A 16,764-nucleotide genomic window follows, 5' to 3' on the forward strand; every position below is an offset into this window, starting at 1 on the left:
TAATCCCATCACCCGGTTATCACTTCTCCCCACCCACCTACCCCTCTGAAACCCTCAGATTATTTGCCAGAGTCCACAGTTTCTCATGGTTTGTCTCCCTCTCTGATTTCTCCACCTTCAGTTTTCCTTCCTTTCCCCTGTGGTCCTCTGCTCTCTTCCTTATGTTCCATGTATGAGTGAAACCATAAGATAATTGTCTTTCTGTGCTTGACTTATTTCACTTAGCATAAAAATATGGAATGCTTCATGAATTTATGTGTCTCTTCCTTGTGCAGGGACCATGCTAATTTTCTCTGTATCATTCCAATTTTAGTATATGTGCTGCTGAAGCAAATGCTAATTTCATCCTTTCCTATTTTTACATCTCCTTTTATTTTCCTTTTTCTTATGCTACTGGATAATCAAGAATTTAGAATAATGTTGAAACAGTGATACTGGACATCACTGTCTTATATTTGATTTGAAAATGAATAGCTTTAATATTTTACCACTAAGTGTAATATTTGCTATATTCTTTTTTATTTTTAGTTTGTTAAATTTTTGTTGTATTATGAATGGGTTTCAAATTTTATCAAATGAGTGTCCTATATCAGTTGAGAACATCACTCGTTTTTTCTACATTCAATTAACATAGGTAAATGGTGAACTCAATAATCAGTTTCTAATATGAAACCAACCTAGAATTCCTGAAATAGAAATATTTTGGCATGATTTATTATATTTTCATATATTTTGCTTGGATTCATGCAATATTTTGTTTAGGAATTTTTTTTTACCTAGGTTGTTGAATACATTGGCCTATAACTTTATTTTATAATTCTTACCTAATTTTTATGTTACAATTATCTTATTATTATAAAATGAACTATAGAGTGTCCTTCATTTTCTATTATTTAGACACTTATTAGTGAGACTGAAATCATCTCTTAATCTCATATTGTATGGTACTTACCTATAAAACCACCTGGGTCTAGAGTTTTCTTTGTAGAAGTATTAACTGATTCATTTTTTAATGTTCTAGTATTATTCAGGTTTTCTGTTTATCTTAGAGTCAATGTGTAAGGATAGTTCCTAGGTGCTTCTAGGATGTTTTTCAATTATAAGAGCATGAAGTCATCTATGTTATCTTTATAATTTCTACTGCATCTATAATACATTTCTTTTCAGTTCCTGAAATACTTCTGAGCATTTTATTATTTTCTTGATTCATTCTAATTAGATGTTTGTTATTTTATTACTACTTAAAAAAAACCTGTAGTCCTCCTGATTATGTATTTTTTATGCTTTTTACCTTTTTGCTCTTTATTACCTTAAATACACTTTTAAGGGCGCCTGGGTGGCTCAGTGGGTTGGGCTGCTGCCTTCGGCTCAGGTCGTGGTCTCGGGGTTCTGGGATCGAGTCCCGCATCAGGCTCTCTGCTCAGCAGGGAGCCTGTTTCCTCCTCTCTCTCTCTCTCTGCCCGTCTCTCTGCCTACTTGTGATCTCTCTCTGTCAAATAAATAAATTTTAAAAAAATCTTAAAAAAAAATACACTTTTAAGTCAGTCTTTTTCAACATCTTAACTCTGACCCTTCATTATATTTGATCCTTCAATTTTTTCTTCATAGTATTTAAAACTACTTATTAAGACTTTTCTGTATCTTTCTCTTTAAGTACCATTTAAGTTACATACCATAAAAAAACAAAAACAAAAACAAAAACAAAAAAACACTACATACGATGAGTTTCAATATATGTTACTTTCATTCTCTATTTATTTATAAGAATTTTTCTTTCCCCTTAAGGTATCTTCTTCGGTCAATTCAGAAGATGGTTTTAAAGTGTTCTTCAAACAGGTAATGGTTTCTGCTGCTATTCTCTTTTAATTATGTTGTAAGGACAACACTGTGGTATACATGTACTGATTCTTTGATATTTAAGATTTGTTTTGCAACCTGCAATGTGGATCTTACTTGTAAGTGTTCCATGTGTGGTTGACAAAAAGTGTATATTCTGTGATTGTTCTTATGTAAGGATTTTTAAATATGTCTATTAAGTTAAGCCTAATTGTCTATGCAAATTGTGTATGTGTGTGTGTGTGTGTTTTCTCCTGCCTAACTTCTCAATTAAAGAGTGTGATCGATAGGTAGTTTTTTAAATCTTTATGTTATATATTTTGAGGTACTTTTTAGATTTCCTGAATATAAAAATTTTTTTCTCCAGCTTTATTGAGGTATGATTAACAAATTAAAATTGTATATGGCTAGGTTGTAGAATGAGAATTTTTGAAGGTATACAATGTGATGATTTTGTATATGTATCCATTGTGAAGTGATTGCAATCAAGTTAACACTTCCCTCACTTCACATTAATTAACATCTGATGGAGAAATACTTCTGTTTGTACTTTCTAGCTCTCTGGATTTTTAATATACTTCATTTTAATTTTTGATTTACTGATCTTCTTTTGGATTAATTAAGTCCTTATTTTCTTAGTCAAAGTTTTACTTGTATAGTTTTGAAAAGCACATACTTCATTATTTCATCTTCCAAAGGTTATTTTGAAATTTTACCATGTGTAATTAAATTTATAAGGTTCCAATTATGTTAATACTTTCTAGCCTTCTCTTAGAAAATAAAAAAAGATTAGATTATTATAATTCTTATTAGTTCACTTCCAGGTTATATTCTATGGGCCCTAGTAAATTTTACCATAGGTTTACCAGTTTCCTTACTCAGTTTTATGTTTGACAGCTTTCTATCAGTTAGGAATTGCATTTGACTCCTGTTAGAAGTGACCCTAACTATAGTGACTTAAATCGGGAGTTTATTTTATCATGTCAAAGAAGTTTGGAGGTAAGATATATACTTGTGGTTTCACAAAATCATTAGGGTTTAAAAAACAAACAAAGAAAAACCAAAAAACAAAACTCGCTGGACAAGATGAGCAGGCAGAAATTGATTGATTCTGATACTATTGTCAGCAATTGAGGAAAGAACACAGACTAGGTCACAGTACTCAGCTCCACTGAAACAAAGAGCAGGCGAGTGTTTTAAGACCTTTTGTGGCAGGAGACAGGGCATAGGCCATTAGTGTTTACTTATTAGCTTTACCCAGAGGAAAAGTAAACTTCTTCCACTTTTCCTGAGAGGAGGTAGTTTTACAAGTTGGAGCAAGGTGCCCACCTAAGTTGAGCTTCTGTCCTTCCACAGAGACTGGGAGATAGGCTTTTCTTCCTTTGATGTTAACATTTCATAGAGATGGTTTCCGGGCCCTTGAGAAAGAACTCTTTGAGTTTTAGGCTTTAAGGAAATTCAGGTAAGTTTCAGAGGGGGTAGAGAAAGGATTTGCAAATTACAGGTTTTCTAAACTAAATATGCTAAGAAAAAGACTTATAGTCAGGACAAATTCTGCCTAGCATTAGTCAATTTGAGGGCAGCATTAAGGCCATCTTGGTCATGATCCATTTTTCTGCTTGCCATCCTGTCTTTAGTGTATTGCTTCCAGTTTCAAAGTCACACAAAAGCTGCAGGATTCCAACCATAATGCTTGCATTACAAGTTGGAAAGAAAAGGGTGAAATGGCAAAATGTGGACCCTCATGTTTGAGTTAGTCTTAAAGTGAATTAATAGAACGCTACACAGCAATTTCTGTTTACATTTCCTTGTCCATTTCAACCTGCAGAAGAGATTGGAAAATGTATACTTTTAGCCTTGAATGAAGTCATCCCAGATTAAAATAAGAGTTCCATTTTAAGGAATAAGGTGAAAGGAGATATTTGATAGCCAATACAGTCTCTGTGATAGATCCTATTTAACTGTTTACTTCTTTACATGCCCTTCTTCCATTCACACATGTACATATTTTTCTGCTGAGAGGTAAGAACTGCTTTCTGCATCTGGTAACTGTATATAGCTCAATTTCCAGCGGCCCTCTTCATCAGATCTACATGAAGCTTGTGTGGTTTGTCAATTATAATTTAAAGTCATTTATCTGCTCCCCAACCCTGGGATACCTAATATGAGAGGGAAAATAGTATAAGAAGACAATAAGTAACTATAATAAAAACTTCCATTTAGAAAAGAGAAAAAAATGGGGACCATACAGCCATCATCTGGTGTGGGCCCGAGCAATTAGCCTCTCCTGTTTGGAAAGAATACTGAGAACGTATTTTCCTGGCAGTGGAGAGCTTTCTATGATTAACCTATCTGGCAACCTCTGGCTCTGCCTTCTCTTTCCCTCCATGGCCTCTGGCTCTTCCATCTGAGAAGTACATCTGTCCATTTCTCTCATGGTCACAACAAGGTGAGCATTGGCAAAGCTATCCTTCCCAGAGGCCACACAGCTTTAGCTTTGTTCCTGTTGGTGGAGATTTGAAGACGTGAGATTGTTTTGGTAATTTATCAGCAAGAAGCTATTATAAACCTGGCTTGGAAGTTCTTTAGAAATATTGTTTCCTCAAGACTTGGTAGGTTCTGAGTATATTTATTTCTGGTCTGGCCCATGCTCAAGTAAATAGAGACAAACGGCTTGACTAAATATTGTTTTTAAGGCTAAAAGCTCACCTTTAATTCACCCCTGTGTTCTGTCTCTTCCACCAGCTCCTAAATTAATGGTGCTGTGTTGAGACCATTTGAAGTTAAAGGCTCTGTAAAAAGCGATATAGTAATGTGACCATTACCTCTGTGCTGCATTTGGTTATGAGATCAGAAGTTTCACCATTTGTTCCATTAGATTCTGAAATATTTATATTTTTAAATTATTCCTGCTCTATAGTCAGTGATGTCCTTGAGAAGTATTATGGAGCCCCGGGTAGTTCATCTGTGACATGCAAACAATCCCATCCTAGTATTGCTGTATTTTGTATGCTTTGAGGTGACACACATACAAAAAAGATTGCTTGTTCTAAGATGCTGGCCAATTGAGAGAGCAGTGATGAGAAAAAGAAAAAGTGCCAACAATTTCAGCTTCTGAAAAAATAAAAACTTATTATATACATTTCTCTCTTATTCATAGTCTTCTAGGTAATAAGAAAAAACACACAATTGAATTTAGATGTTTTATAAAAAAAATATTTCTAATAAAATAGTAATGATGACAGTGAGGAATAAGACAAGTCTCATAGCGGTGCACTGCTCTAAGATCCTCACATGGAATGTGTCACCTAATTCTCATGACAATCTGCCGTATCATGTTTGGAAGTGGCTGCTAGAACCTCTGGTGTTGTTCAGGAATAAAACATTTAAAATACTTAATTTTGGTACATTTCCTATACATTACATGAAAACCAGTTCTACGGTAAAGAGAAAAATGGCACGAAATTATCCAACTGACATGTCTTGATAAGTTTATCATCTGTGTTCATTTTTTGTTGCCATTTTAATTTTAGGCATCTGTGCAGTGCTTCGAGACCTCATGATTCTCTAAGGGCTTCTTTTTTTTTTTATTAAAATCCATCTAATGTTGATCCTTTTATAATGGACATCTCTGCCTGCTACAGCTGTCACTGTAGCAACAAGATGTGTATTAACCATGACTTTCAAGCCAAGAAGTTTCACATTTGTTTTGACAGCCTACAGTGAATTCTCTACAAAAAGCAATTTCTTGTGAGAATATTATGAACAAGTCCTTACAAAGTGTAAAGTTTGGGGACCTTTTGATGTGTGAGCTTGCCTTCTCTGTATGGAATAGCATGGCATTATTGACCAAGGCTGTTGTCTAGCAAATGACCCATTTTATGAAGCCAGCTGGTTTTCAGGATGGTGGGTTTAGCTTTCAAAATATATTTTTGAGGTTGAGACAGCAAAATGTTGTAGAAAAGACAAACAATTCTGCCACTTGTAACATATAACCTGTGCAGATTATTTCTCTGTCACACAATTTTTTGTTATAGGGAATAAAGACTGGTAAAAGAGGCATACGTCATACTCTTTATGTAGAGAAACATTGCATGAAGATACAAAAGGTGGAAATCACAAAAAAGAAAACATAGAAATATTCTGGCTGCAAAAATTATGTGTGTGTTGTATATGAATGTGTATTGTGTGAGAAAGAGATGGAAATGATAAAATAATACAATATTTTCCATAAATAAAATGTTTCATACTCCTTAATATCAGATAGCTTCTTTAGCCCATGTGCCAAACATTGGACTAAAGAGTTTGTAAACATTATTTTATTGAGTCTTCACAAAAAACAATCCTATGAATTAGCTGTTATTGGTTATATTGTCTCCTCTCCCAAAATCCATTCACAGAAGTCCTAATCCACAGTACATCAAAATGGGACCTTGTTTGGAGATAGGTCATTGCACATGTGATTCGTTAAGACTTACAGTAATATTAGTTAAGATGAGGTCCTCCTGGAGTAGGGTGAGCCCTTCATCCAATATGTCTGTGCCTTATAAAAAGGAGATGTGGATACAGAGATAGAGAAACAGGGGGAATGTCATGTGAAGATTCGAGCTGTGCGATCACAAGCCAAGGTATGCCAGAGATTGCTGGAAAACCCATTAAAAGCTAGAATAAAGCTGTGGGGAAGCTTTCCCTCAAAGCTTTCAGAAGGAGCCAGTCCTGTTAACAACTTGCCTTTGTACTTCTAGCCTCTAAAACTGTGAAACAATGTCTTTCTGCTTTTTCCAAAACCTGACAGGTGATACTTTGTTATGGCAGCCCTAGAGACTTATACAGTAGGTATTACCATCACTCTCATTTAGTAGATGAGGAAACCCTAAAATAGACTAAATTATTTTATGGTCATACAATTACTTTGTGATTAAGAGGGTACTAGAACTAGGCCTTTCTAATGCTAAACCTGCGGTTATATCCAATTTTAGAATAGAGAAAAGAATATTCCAAGTAGTAAAAGCAGCCAGTGAAAAATATGAAGACAAGAAAAGCAAGACATTTTGGTGAATTGGAGGATAATTCCATACACAGAGAGATTAAGGTCAGGGGTTTGGGGGAACTGAGCGGGGAAGGGAAGAGAGCAATATTCTGCTTGAGATGGCTCTTTCATGCCAATACTCAGTGCTGGATTGTCCAAAATTTCCTTTGTCGCTGGCAGTGATTTTCTTAATTTATCTCATGTTCTGAGGAAAACTTCCAAACTCATTTTCTTGATGCCACATTTAAAACATTGATCTGGTTGATGTTAGGGGCTTTATTCAGAGAGTTCCTTGACCAGTGGCCTCTTGTTTATGCAGCAGGCAATCTCACTCTTTCCAAGTACACAGCGAGTCTCAAAATTCATTCACAGTTCCCAGTTTTGGGACTCTTCATGGAAGCTCATTCTTTTCTCATTGTGGTATTCCTGATTTCTAGACATGGATATTACTCTGACATTCAGCCTTCAGTAACTGCTTACTTAATTCCACCATTGATTAAATTTCTGTTGTTTTGTTTTGTTTTGTTTTGGTTTTTTCCTGTGGCCTTTATACAGTCAGGCTATAAGACATCACATTCTATTGCTTGGCTTAGAATTTTTCCAGTTTCTCTTAAACACAAGTTTGTATAATCTTACATGTTTTGCAGTCAGTTACCCAAGGATTTTTTTCTCTCTGAACATCACCCTAAGTGCAACGCAATGTTTCATTTTTGATATAAGCATCTTTTTGTATGTTTCTTCATTTTCCATAAAATGCAGCATGCAGGACCTAGTAGAATGAAGAAACAACAAGAAAAACCAGAAAGCACCCTTTACACATAAAGAAAAACAAACGTTTGGTTATAGCTAAATTATATTTTTTTAATGGAAAAAAGCATTAGAAAACAACCAAAGGCAACTAATAATCTTATGGGTAAAAGGACACAGGAGATAATAATTGGTTTTAGAAATCGACTTAATTGCCAAATCATTTAAAATATCTAAGTGACCATTTCAACACATTTTGTGGTAGGGCAGTCTTTGCTTCAAAACACTTTAAGCTATTCATAAGGTAGTTTATTTAAGGCAAATGTCAAGTTATGAGAAGCAATATTTATTCCCTCAATTTAGCAAATAAAGGCTAGTCCTACTATGTACTATGCTCAGAGATACAGCAAGAAAATCAAACCTTACTTGCACCAATTTTATAGTTTGCTCACAGAGAGCAGCCAACAAATAAGCTAATAAATAAGGTTATTGCAGACTGACAAATTTTGGTAAGTAATGTGCTGAAAATGAAAAGGTTTATAAAATAATGAACAACTGATGAATGTTTCTTTAGTTTCATGGTCAGGGACTTGAAAGATAAAACTAGTGCAGCCATTCGAAGAGTTGGAAGAAAATAATCTGTACTAGTTTTCTGTTGCTGCTTAACATGTTAGCAAAACTTAGTAGCTTTAAAAATACCCGTGTATTAGCTCACAGTTCTGTTGGCTGGACATCTGGCAGGCTCAGTTAGGTTCTCCATTTAGGTATCACAAGTTCTAAATTAAGGGGTTGACTGCCTGGGCTTTTATCTGGAGACATGCAGGAAAAACTGCATCCAAGTTCATTCAGGTTATTGGCAGAATCCATTTCCTTATGGATGTGGATTTGAGGTCCCTGGTTCCATGCTGGAACAGACCTCAGCTAATCAGCTTCCAGAAGCTACCTGCATTTCTTCTGATGTAACCCCCTTTGTTTTCAATTTATTAAGAGTCCATTGAATCCTATGAATTTTTTTTAAATTTCTTCTGCCTTCCTCCCTCCACTATTCAGAGAAAATCTTCTGCTTTTATAAGCTCATGTGACTGAATTAGGTACATCTAGATAATTTCAGTTTTTTTAAGGTTAGCTGTGCCATGCAGCATTATCATGGGAGTGATCTCTCACACTTAAGTTTTGTGGATCTGGAGTCTTGAAATCTTTGGGGGAATTTTTAGAATTCTACCTATTACAGAATTCTAAACATTAATAGACACAACTAAATGCCTGTTTCGTTGGCTGTTAGTTTTGCTTACTTTTGTCTTTTGCAAATCTGAAGAAAGGAAACCAGTTCTGGAGCTGTAATACTGGAAAGGAAGGAATGGGAGAAATTACTGGAAGAGAAAAAGGAGCTGTTTATAGTAACATCAAGAGATTTGTGGTATAGGCTGATTGGAGGCCCTAAACACAAATGGGTTAAGAGTTGGCATTTATAAGATCATATCTATGCTGTGTCATAAAATTCTGATCTAGTTTCATTTTATTCCATCTCGATCAGTGTAACAGGACTCAAGTCCATTTGTAAAACTACTAAGCTCTCCTCCAAGAAAAGCAAAGGGAGTTTGGCATTATAGATATTACAGTAACTATTTGTTAGTGAAACTCCTGTTTGATATTAGACAATGTGTGAAACTGAAGGAAACTTTTGCTAGGTATAGAAGAAGGAATGTAGAGTTTCTGGTGGCTAAGCAGTTGAATTTCTTTGTACATAATTGAAGAATCAGATTTTCGACACACTCTAATTTAGGTATGTTGTCAGCTTGCCTACTTTCTTATCTTTAGAACAGAACTATACCTATCTCATAGGACTTTAATAACTAGCCCATAGGACACAGGTTAATATATGAGCTTATACCCTGCATTATACCTGGCATACAGTTTGTACTCCAAATACTAAGTCTGTTCTTTTTTCTTCTCCTATGAATCCAAAGACTTCTTAGCAAAATATGAACCATTGTTCCTTGCAATTTTTTAAGGCATTATATAAATTGATTTTAATGTCAAAATTTATTTAAAGGTATGCTTTGACATTTTTAGGTTGTGTTATATTTTGCTGTGCTGTGCTTTCTAATTAAAGCATTCTAGGCTGGAGTCTGTAATCTATTGATGGGTCATTTAAAAATACCTACAATAACAACAACAAAAAATAAGTGCTATGGAGAAAACCTGTCATGAAACTAGTTCTCTCCATGATGTATGGCAACTAGGGATAATTTATGCAGATTTTGATAGAAAATGGGAAAAGCCAGTTTTTACACTGGTTTCCTGGACCTAATGATCAGATATTGGGTATTAAGTGGTTAAAATGCAACCACAATCCAGGAGATAAGTTTATGTTTTGCATAAAGTGTCATTGTTTATAGTTTCTACTTTGAATTCAAGCTGAAGTGACTCTTTCCATAAGGCGAAGATAATATGACTTTCTAATCACTGCAGTTCAGCAGAGCACCTGAAGAGCTAGCTGGCCAGATCTTCACAACTACTCTGGCTCTGGGTCCTGAAATATAATTATTGGTATAGTAATTTAGTATTATGTGAGACTAGCTTAGTTTAAATGAATAGATTTGCTTGGTGGTTGCTTTTCCCAGATAAGAAAGAATCTGATATGTAGCACCCAAATTTGGGCAATTGTTCCATATCACACCTATTCAGATATGCTTAGGCTCCCTTATCATAGATGGTTGCATTTAGCTCAAACCCACATCATTAGTTCAATAACCTGAAGTCAGAGTAGCTATATGAATTTCATTGTGAATTCAAGGAATTTATTATTATAATATAATACAAAAATTACTGCTTAGGTTCCCTTTTCTCAGAAGTCACTTACAGTCACTTCATGATGTTCCTTCCAGTTCAGGAAAATCTTCAGCGACTTTTAGATAAGTAAGCACAAGAACAGAGAGTGGGGAGAATGCAGCCATTGGACTCTTGTGAATGAGGGAAATGAGGAACCATCATGAAGGAGTTCAATTGTCAAGGCAGCATTCTGTAAAAGTTCCTTAGCTGATTTTCTTTCAAAGAGAACCACTTTCATGGTCCTATAGTTAGTTGAAAACCCATTTGGTCTATGTTTTTTATCCAGAACATTACAGAGCCCCTTGTTTATCTCATGATACTATCCAGAAAGAAGAAAAAGGGAGAGAATGATTAATTTAGAATGATTGAGCCCACATTTTTCTGTGATTTGTTCATGCAGTAAATATCTGTTAGGGTGCCTGGGTGGCTCAGTCAGGTAAGCATCCAACTCTTGATTGCCACTCAGGTCATGATCTCATCATGGTGAGATTGAGCCCCACACTGGGCTCCATGCTCCTTGAGGAGTCTTCCTGAGAGTCTCTTCTTCTCTCTGCTCCTCTTCTCTCTCTCTCTTCCTCTCTCTCTTTCAAATAAATAAATCTTTTAAAAATATCTATGGTCTTAGTATTTGCTCAGGTGGGGACAAATGTTTCCATTAATCACATATAATAATTGGAAATAACTTTGTGGCTTGGATCTGTGACTTGTCAAGCAGTTATGTCTTCTCAATCTGGGGGTGTGAGGGGACATCTCACTTTCTGGAAAAAAAAATGGCTTACCATGATTTTTTTTTCTTTTTTCTGCATGATATAGAAAGAAGTCCTATAACAAGAAGTCCTCAGAGCATCCCTCCTAAGATCACTCACTCCGAGATCAGAGAGATTGTCATCTCCCATTTCCTCAAAGGAACATATCATTAATGACACAAACCCATGCGCCTTTCTTTATTCTAGGCCAGTATTGTGCAGCTGAGGGCCCTCACCCGATTCTGGGGAAATGGACGTATTCCCTGTAGTATGCATATAGACATTGCTATGAATCTTCTGAATTATAGTCTATAGTTCAGCAGTAGTGTTTTTTTTCTTCGTAATAGCAATTATTAATGATAAAGTCTAAGCCAGACTTTGAACCAACCTTAAGTAAGAGTGAAAATTCTTGCCATCATCCCTTCCATGGTTGAGTTATTGAAAAAAGAAAGCAGACCATTCCACTCCTACACCAAATTAGGTAAAAATTTATCAGGGTTGTCTGTGCCATGAACACAACTTATAACTTACAACTGGAGTTGTAAGGCAAATCATAAGTAAACTCACATATAACACACCCAATAAAATAAGCACTAACATTTTAAAAAGGAAAATAGGTTTAAATTTGGCAAGTGGCTAGCATTCCCCAAATTCATCCTCTCCCAATATCTAACAAAAACACCACCAAAATACATAATGAAAGGAAAATTTAAAATGTCACTAACATATGAAAGAGTACCGAGAGAGATTGCGTGACAGAACCTCGGAGTAATTGCAAGACACATCTAAAACAGGTAGACACAACAGAGGCTTGTCCTTGCAGGCAAGCAGCTAGAAGATGGCCACACTCTTTCTGATGACAACATCCGGAAAGAGTTGGCTCTGCACCTGGTTCTCCATCTTCAGTCTTGAATTCATACTGCCCAAGGATGGTATTACTTTGCACTGTAGCCATTTGCCCCAGTTTAAGTTTGGAAATTACCAACTTCAGTAATAGCTGAATCACTTGTTTTCTCAATAGTTGTTCTAAATGTTAATAAAGGTTTTGTTGAATGGTAGCAAAAAAAGGAAGGAAGGGAGAGAGAGAGAGGAAGGAAAGGAAAGGAGAGGAAGGAAGGAGAGGGGAGGGGCAGAGAGGAGAGGACGGGAGGGGGATGGGAGGCAGGGTGGGAGGGGGAAGACAGAACTGGAATGTGAAATATCTATGCCATCTTCAATCTAATCTGGCTAAACACCATGAAACACAAACTCCTTTTTTTTTTTTTTTTTAAACAGGCCTTTTCTTTCTTTCTGAATTTACTATGGATCCTTCTTGGATTCTTCTTCGTTGGTACATATTCATCCTTGCAGTAAAGAAAACCTCTATTTGAAATAACTTGAGTGAGTTTCTGTACCTTATAAACCAGATCCCTAACTTTTTGTTCCTTTTTTCTTTTTCTGCTTTTAATAACTCTCACTTAATGGTATTACAAAAATTCTAGTTTCCTAACTTGAAGCATGTTGTGTGTGCACAATTACACACAGCACTCACAGCAGCAAAGCTGCAGGAATAGCTCTAAGACCCACCCTAGTGACTCACCTAGGGGTTCAACAGTTTGCAGATAAGAAATGGTATAATTCCTACAAGTAGAAGTTACATGGGTGAATTGAATACACTAGAATGCCCTCTCCTCGTTTTCGTTGGTCAGAAATTTTTGTTCTTCATGACTCATCTCGGGTATTCTATTTCTGGGAAGACTGCTTTGACAGCCTCCTAGCATCCCACAGATGTGCCACACATGGAGCTAGCTGCCCTGTGTTGTTTGCACCATGGAAATAATAATGGCAGAATTAAGACCCATAGCTAACAATTTTGAGAGCTTAACATATGCCTAGCAATGTGCTCAGTGCTTTACACACATTGCTTCACTTAGTCTTCCCCCAAACTTCATAAAGTTAGATTATTTTACAGATGAGAAAGCTATTAGTTTACAGATGAGAAAGCTCAGGTTTCAAGCACTGTACTCAGCACTTTACATTTATTGCTTCTTTTTATCATCACAGTGATCGTTTGGAACTCGTGATCAGATGAGAAAATTAGTGCTCATTGGACTTAATTGTCTAATTCCTTGCTTTTATCCCCATTATGTCTATTATAGAATTTATTCAAATGGAATGATCTGTTTCTGTGTCCCTCTCCCCTGTGACACCGCGAAATCAAGGATAAGGGCTCTACCTTATTCAGTTTTGAATCCCAAATTATGTGCTCAATGAACACTTGTCAATGCAGACTCTTCCTTGTTGTTAGTCCTAAGATCCTTAAATTTTGAATGTGTTTCAGTAAATGAGTAAGCACAACTGTACTTCCTGTGAAAAGGTCTCCAGGATTTTTATTTACCTTCCACGCTGCTGTCTTCTCTACAGCTGATTTCCAGAATCACTCTTCTTGTGGATCCAGCCCAAACCCCAGTTTGTTGCTGATTCCCCTGCAGGCTTTAAGGCAGGAACTCTGCTCTGCTGATGCTGAAAGCATTCGTCTTACTGCTCTTAAACCCACTAAAGGCTCTAAATCCTTGTCATTAATGCTTATTGTCCCCAACAAACTGTATACAATGCTGCCCTGCTGCAGGTAAAACTGTAATACTAAGGAAGTAGCTAGAAACTTATCCTACTGACCCCTCTAAACTCGCTTCTGAGAGGCTAGGGTAAGCTCACCCCACTTATGCACTAGGTCTCTTCAGGTTTCTGCCACCTTGGTCTCAAGCCTCCTTCCCCAAGAACATAGCAAAAGAACTCCAAAGGCAGGCTTCTTCAGTGTCCTCAGATTAGTGTCTTCACAGCATGGTGAAATGCAGGACCATAACTTCTCTTCAGGGCCAAAGAGTATATCATTGACAGTGACCCCCAAAAGGAAATTAAAAAAATATATATATTAACAGAATCTCAGATTTTTTCCATTTTATCACCAGTCACCTTGTCACAATCATATAATAGCTGTGGAGGTGAAGGTAAAGAGGCCATACCTAACAGCCTCTAATGGAAGTTAATTTGAAGAATGTGTCAACAGACTGCTAACTACACAGTTGTAATGAAGAAAAGCCCTCTTCCTGTGAAGCACAAATGTGGGTGATAAACCACCGAGACACTCCTGTGCTGCAGGGTGATTAAATTTTGCCACTGGTGCCAGGCAGCATTAATCCTACTGCTTCAGTGGCAGAAAACACGTCATCAAACTGTCGGAACGTCACTGAATTTCCCGAAGCGCTTTTCCTCTTTTCTCGATAGAACATCTAAATCTTTCTCTACATGATAAACAAAAATGAATGGATGAAAAATGGCTTCAAATCTCTTTCCAGTAACCACGAGCATTATAATCTTATGAATGAAGCTAGACCTCTTGTGCTCTCAGAGTCTGTAGGGACTGATTTATAAATTAACTGGTAATGCATCGATCTTTGCTCATTACTTTTTCGATAAATCTCTTTTGGTGAGTTATCTGCACACTAAGCTTAGAAAGGCACCTTTCCATGTCTGAAGTCTGGCTCTCTCCATGGTGCAGCAGTCATCATCCCTGCATAATAGATTACTCTAGACCTTCCTGTCCTTTAAATAAATAATCCTAAAATCCCTCCACATATTTGTCTCATTATTTCTCGGTCGCCAGTAGATGATTTAGATGGCATCAGAAAACAAAGATGTTAAATATATTTTATGCCTCAGATTAAATGTATTTTACATTATGAGATACTTTGGACTTAAAGAATTGATATATTTTCAGCAATTTGTATTTCTTAATGTCAGCCACATCATTTCAGAAGGAAATTGTGTAGGGATTTGTTAAACACATTTAAAATTAAAGGCACTACTGCTTCACAATTATGCAAATGAAAAATTCAAGAAGATAGTTGTTCAAATTGAGGTTGAATACATTCCTTGAGGAGGTATATTTACACTTTATTGCATTACTAGGAAATCCTTCTGAGAATGAATCTTCATTCTATAGTTCAGGGAGAAAGGGAGGGAAACTTAGCAGTTTTCCATTTTGTTTCTTTTCTTTCTTTTTTTTTTTCTTTTTTTACCTTGCATTAGAATTCTCTGATCTCACATTTAACATGAACACAAAGAGCTAGATGCTTTTGTTCACTTCCAGAAAATGGGATGAAGGGAATATAACAGTTCTTGGTAAAGTTCTTTATAATAGTGGTTTGATTTTTTTCCCCCAGAACATGTGCTCTTTTGCCCAGTGTTCTTATCACTTGCTATAGGTGGTTTGTTTTGCATTAGCTTATTTAGCATTCACGAAGACTATGCTGCAAATTTGTTTCATCTAGTGAACTGAAAATTATTGCTTAATAAAAAAGATTTGAAAGAAGAGCTGTAGTGTTATAGGTTGCTTATAGTTTTTGTTGTTGCTGTTGTTATTGTTGTGTTGCTTTTTTTTTTTTTAAGATTTTATTTATTTGTCAGAGAGAGAGCATACACACAAGCAGGCAGAGTGGCAGGCAGAGGCAGAGAGAGAAGTAGGAAGGAGCCTGATGTTTGACTCAATTCCAGGACTCTGGGATCATGGCCTGGGCAAAAGACAGCGGCTTAACTGACTGAGCCATCCAGGAATCCCTGTTGTGTTGCTTTTTAATGAAAGGATTCTAACAGAGTTAGCCTCGCCATCAAACCCAGTCTGGTTCATGGGGCTACAAATCCATCATTTTAGGCAGATATGTAAGGAGATTATCAAGTTAATGTCAATTGGAATACAGTCAGAAACACTTCCAAACAAAGGTGGTAGCTTGAAGAATGATATTTGTTTCTTCTCTTCCTTTTCTTCTCTTAATTTCTCATCCTCCATATACAGCAAATATCATATAGGAAATGAAAAAGTACTTAAAAAAGTATATAGGTGAGCCAAGTGGTGGGTATTAAGGAGGGCACGTATTACGTGGAACACTAGGTGTGTGCATAAACAATTTTGAAACACTGAAGAAAAATAGAATTAAATTAAAACAATAATGTATATAGGGATAGAAATTAACAGAAACAAAGAAAACAATCACAAAAATTAAAGTAGGATGTCAAAATTCTTGTTAAAATCTAGGGCCAGCTCAGAGTGAACTAAAATATAATGAAGGAAACCAAGAACCTTGGAATTTTAATCTTACTTAATTGAATGCATACTTACTATTATCTCTCATCATAGTTTGAGAAAGCCTGAGATGATTTGTCCATTTTCCAGGGTAGGGGAAAGAGGGAAAGGAGGCAGGGGCAGAGTCACTTAGTTGTACGTATTAGAGATAGGCACTGAGGTTTGGGGCAAAAATCCTACTTAATAATATAATATTAATTTGTTTTTATTTTCCCCATATTTGTGTGCCTTGTGAAACTTACTAGGGAAAAGATGACCGCAGTCTAGGGCAAGAATGAAGATATTGAACCTCCATATTTATGGCTGAGACCTGATGCTCTAGGTCATACTTCTGGCACAGGAAAAGAGTGAGATTCTAGCCATTCATTCAGTCCATAGTGATTTGTTGGGGCCCACTCTGTATTCAGTGAACGATTTAGGTACTGGCGATACATGGAGAGCCAACGGAGATATGG

At 36.3% G+C, this 16,764-nt stretch overlaps 1 non-coding gene across 1 annotated transcript; it reads right to left on the reverse strand.

The window, feature by feature from the left end:
• Nucleotides 1-228: 228 nt before the first annotated feature.
• LOC123391820 lies at nucleotides 229-333 on the reverse strand. The gene has a single exon (XR_006606536.1). It is a non-coding gene; the product is annotated as a U6 spliceosomal RNA (small nuclear RNA).
• Between the last annotated feature and the right edge of the window lie 16,431 nt (nucleotides 334-16,764).

This window comes from Mustela putorius, unplaced genomic scaffold (genome assembly GCF_011764305.1).
Source record: "Mustela putorius furo isolate JIRA1106 unplaced genomic scaffold, ASM1176430v1.1 tig00000281_pilon_pilon_pilon, whole genome shotgun sequence".
Lineage (NCBI taxonomy): Eukaryota > Metazoa > Chordata > Mammalia > Carnivora > Mustelidae > Mustela > Mustela putorius.